This window comes from Octopus bimaculoides, chromosome 4 (assembly GCF_001194135.2).
Source record: "Octopus bimaculoides isolate UCB-OBI-ISO-001 chromosome 4, ASM119413v2, whole genome shotgun sequence".
NCBI classification, from domain to species: domain Eukaryota; kingdom Metazoa; phylum Mollusca; class Cephalopoda; order Octopoda; family Octopodidae; genus Octopus; species Octopus bimaculoides.
In genome coordinates this window covers 117,536,294-117,541,730 of record NC_068984.1, presented here as the reverse complement: position 1 = coordinate 117,541,730, position 5,437 = coordinate 117,536,294, and the positions used below count along the sequence as shown (strand labels likewise).

Sequence of the window (5,437 nt, the reverse complement as noted above, 5' to 3'; positions counted from 1 at the left end):
AATACCATTTCATAATCCTTTCTCAAACCCAAAACCATATTATGTCTACAAATGGTAAAATCTCCGTATTTCTTAACTTCTCCCATATTTTTTCTAATAGACGTATGAAAATGAAAGCAACTGCTTGTATTGGTATTACGGTTGTTTAACATGCTACAGAAATGTTTGTTTAATAGGAGGATAGACTCTGATAAATGTCAGTATCCTTTGATTGGCATCTACTACATGACCTTTATAGAGTATTGGTTTGTCCTAAAACATAATCCATTATCGTAGCTAAGAGCTTCAAATGTGAATTGAAGAAAGCAAGAAAACATAATTTCCTGCATGATTTAGTGGGTTTTTTACTTGCAAATATAATGAGGCATAAGGTTGGGTATGATTTTTCTGAAATATTTTTTTATTATTATTGGTGCTAGCAGGATCATTGAATAATTGTTTTACGGTATTTCTTCCAGCTCTTTACATTCTGTGTTCAAATCCTGCCGAGGTCAAGTTTACCTTTCGTCTTTCTGGGTCAATAAAGTACCAGTCAAATACTGAAGTCAATATGTGTTGACTATTTCCCCCTCCCCTCAAAACTGTTGGTCTTGTGCCTCACTGAGAAAACCCATTACTATTGGTGGTGCTACAAAATGGATAGATTAGCAAACTCATTGGATATATTAGACGAAATACTTTGTGACATTTCTTTCAGCTCTGAGTTCAAATCACACCAAGTTCTACCTTGCCTTTCACTCTTTCTGGGTTGATAAAACAAACTACAAGTTAAGTGGAAGCAATAAAATTCACTATATCTCATCCTGAAATTTCTGAATTTGTACCTAAGTAAAAGATTATTACTATTATTATTATTACTACTACTATTATTATTACTACTATCATTATTATTATTACTACTACTACTACTACTACTACTACTACTACTATTATTATTATTATTATTATTATTATTATTATTATTATTATTACTATTATTATTACTACTACTATTATTATTATTATTATTATTATTACTATTATTATTATTACTATTATTATTATTATTACTATTATTATTATTATTATTATTATTATTATTATTGTTGTTGTTGCTCTTCATTAGCACATTGGATAAAATGTTTAGTAGCATCTTGTCTGTCTTCACATTCTGGGTTCATATTCTGCTGAGGTGAACTTTGCCTCTCATCCTTTCGGGGTCAATGAAAGTTCAGTACTGGGGTTAATGTAATCAACTTACCCCCTCCCACAAAATTTCAGGCCTTGTGCCAATAGTAGAAAGGATTATTATTATTATTATTATTTAAGGTAGTGAGCTAGCAGAATTGTTAGTGCACTGAGCAAAATGCTTAGTGGCTTTTCATCTGTCCTTATGTTCTGAGTTCAAATTCTGCTGAGGTTGACTTTGCCTTTCATCCATTCAGAGTCAAGGAAATAAGTACCAGTTATGCACTGGGGTTGATGTAATTGACTTGCCCCCTCCCCCAAAATTTCAGGCCTTGTACCTATAGTAGAAAGGATTATTACTATGCCAGGCAAAATGCTTAGCAGTAGTTCAAATTCTGCCAAGATTTGGTTATTATTTCTAACAGATCAGGCACCACTTGTGAGATGAAGAAATTCTGTTTTCATGATGCAATGAGGACAACATTACTTGATGCGAATATTGCTATTCTTTGGAGTTCCAAATGATTATTAATATAGAACTGGAACCCTAACATGAAAAATCCTGTAAGGATTCCATGGTAAAGAAAGCTTGGGAATCTATAACCCAATCAAAAATTCAGCCAATCATGCTTACTGTCCCTCTCCGAGGAATATATATCAAAGCATGGAGAAGCAATCAACTTCTCAATGCATTATACAATATGCAATTATACCATACTGCAGGTGATTAGGCAATAAAGGGAACTTCTACATCAGTGATTCTCAATCAAGGACCATATGGCCCTTAGGGGGTCCAATATGACACTTAGAAATTCATATATGATTTTGTTGTTGAAATTTATGCACAATAAATCAGTTATACTGTCTCAATACACAAAACATTTTAACAATTTATCATATACAATTCTTGATAATATTTTATAATGATTTCAAATTTTGGAACAAGACTAGCAATTTGGGGGAGGGGTTAAGTTGATTACATCGACCCCCAGCACTCAACTGGTAGTTATTTTACCAACCCCCCGAAAGGATGAAAGGATGAAACCACAGCAGAATTTCAACTCACAATGTAAAGATGGATGAAATATCATTAAGCATTTTGTCCACCATGCCAATGATTCAGCCAGCTTGCCATTTAAATAATATTTAATGATAAAAGTATGATGTGATTTTTTAAAATCAGCAATTAGCCATAAGGTCCATCTCAGTAAAATAAGAAGCAAAGGGGTCCATGGGCAAAAAATTTTAAAAATGTAAAGTTACCTTCTTGAGTCACACTGACTCATAAGGGCCAGTTCTCTGGTTTCATGGTGTGTATATTCCCCACCTGGATGGGACACCAGTCCATCGCAGGATTACTCATTTTTGCCAGCTGAGTGGACTGGAGCAACATGAAATGAAGTGTTTTGCTCAAGAACACAATGCATTGCTCAGTCCAGGGATTGAAACCACAATCTTACAATCATGAGTCCAACACCCTAACCTCTAAGCCATACACCTCCACTTGGGGGCAAAAAATGGTTGAGAACCACTGCTCTACATGGTTGATAAATTTGCTAGAAATAGCAGTCGATTCTCTATGAAACCCTCAAATTACATGTGCTACCTTTTCGAAAAATTACCAAGATAACATTAGATATTGTAGTCCTAGATGTCCCTAGAAAGACCTGGAGTGCCCTTAAACATCTGATCTTTTTGTTCTATTCAATCAAGGCTGACCTGGATCTAAACAACAATTACAACAACAACATTTACAATAACCAATACCCAAGGTATCAATTTACTGCTCAGTGAAGCAAGCTAGCTAGTGTTAAGTGTCTTTATTACAAACAGAACCAGCACAGCAGCTGTGACTTGATATGAATTACGGTTGGTTGCTTCCTCAGTTGACAGTCCAATATGTTATCTGTTATTAGTTCAGTTAGCTGCAGCTCTCCAAATACCAGATACATTCTGCAGATTTCATTGTACGATTTCGTTAGATCTCGCAGCAAGCAATGAGCCTTGTTTGTTTTAACAGACAAACGAACAGACAGTAAAGCAGACAGACTATCTTCATATGGTGAGGAAAGCTTTTTGGAGCAGAGAGAAAGAGAGAGAGAGAAATTGAGAGAGCTGTGCAGTTTGACTGCAGAGAAAGAGAGAGAGTGAGAGAAAATGAGAAAGAAAGAGAAAGAAAGTATGTTGGGTGTGTTTGCTTGTGAATGTGTGTGTCAGTGGAAGTGAGACAGAGACAGAGAGACAGAGAGACAGAGAGACAGAGAAATAGAGAGAGAGATGAATTTGAAACGTTAACCGAAAACTTTGAGAAAGTGTAACACTTAGGTAGCTGATTGCTATAATAGGTTACATCTGGCCTTGGGTAACCAACTGTAGCATAAAACTAACTTGCAGAAGGTAAGGTGGATGAGTGGAGTGGAGTGGAGTGGAGTGGAGTGGAGTGGAGTGGAGTAGAGTGGAGTGGAGCCGACAGTCAGGTAGGGAACTTCTGGCAGTGAAGGGCAGTGTCAGTTTACAACCTTTTTTTTTTTTTTATATCTGCTACTGTTCAGCAGCAGTAGTAGTAGTAGTATATCTAATAGATTCAAGAAATTCTAGAATAACATCAGTTATTTCTACCACTAGAACTATTAATAGTAGTGCTTTGAGATCTAACTACTACTACGACTACTACTACTACTACCACCACCACCACCACCGGCACTACTACAACCCCCACTACTATTACTACAACCACCACCACCAAGAACCCTCTGCCATCATTGTAGATAATACAAATGCTGCTTGTTATGATGATCATGATGATGATGGTTGAAGATAATTACATAGAGAAAGAAAGAAAGAAAAAGATAATAAACAGAGAATGGTAACAGAATGAATATAATGGTTTCTTAATGGAGATTCCTTTTGTCGACTTCAAAGGAAATATATACATATATGCATACACATATATGTATCTATACACACACACACATATATGTTTATGAATATATATGTATACATACACATCTATTAACTATCTTCTATCGAGCTAGCTATATTTATGTGTGTGTATGTTATTACACACACATATTGATATAATAGGTGGCATACACATGCATGTTTAAAAGAAAATATATATTCATATATATTTGGAATATATAACATGAAATATACTTACATAATAGATAGATAGATAGATAGATAGATAACTAGGTTGGTAGATAGATAGATAGATAGATAGATAGATAGATAGATAGATAGATAGATAGATAGATAGATAGACAGATAGATATTATAACGAAATATATAGTGTATAATTATATTTGATAAACTTTTCACTGTTTTGAGTCATTAGATACTGTTGACACGGGGAATTTTTTTAGCGATGTTTCAGACAATTTTATCAACTCCAGAATTTAGCGTTGCTCAATTTATCAAGCTCTATTCATTGAACGGTTAAGTCCATCTAAGTTACGTCCCTTGAGAGAGTTACCTCTCTTGTACAGGTTTCAACAACGGAAGGTGTTTTATGTAGGTATACTAAGGCACAGATACACAAACGCATACGTGTATATATACATACATGCAAACATATAATATATACATACATACAGATATATATATATATATATATATATATATACTACCGGTATGAGGAGTACGAGGTTGCTAGGTTAAGGCATTCAATTTGGACACTGAAGGCAGTGATGTCCCTTGGTTTTATACCGGCAGTAAACCTGACATTTGATTCTTGTAGGCATGTTTCATAAATTTTCTCTGTCATTTTCTAGGTGTGTGCATTCATGCAAGAGTGTATATAAGTGTATATGTATGTATGGATAGGTAGATAGATAGATAGAGAGAGAGATGTGTGATTTCTTATAAAATTGTCAACAACACATATATGTATGTGTTGGTGATATACATATATGTGTGTGCGTGTGTGTACACACACACACACATATATATATATATACATATATATACACATAAATATATACGTATGCACAGATATACATACACACACTCTCTCTCTCTCTCACACACACACACACATACAGGTATAGTGATGCAAACAGGAAAAATAGAACTCAAGATATGAGTTTATGTATATTTGTATTAATATACATATATATATATATACACACACGTACACTCTCTCTCTCTCACACACACATACAGGTATAGTGACGCAAACAGGAAAAATAGAACTCAAGATATGAGTATATGTATATTTTTATTAATATTTAGCAGAAGTGACAGAGTGATGAAAGGACCAAGAGTTCTG

At 34.4% G+C, this 5,437-nt stretch overlaps 1 protein-coding gene across 1 annotated transcript in view; it reads left to right on the top strand.

Annotated features, from left to right (window-relative positions):
• The window catches only part of LOC106879607 (junctophilin-1), a 451,733-nt gene that overhangs the window by 430,034 nt on the left and 16,262 nt on the right, over positions 1 to 5,437 (top strand). The window lies entirely within an intron of this gene.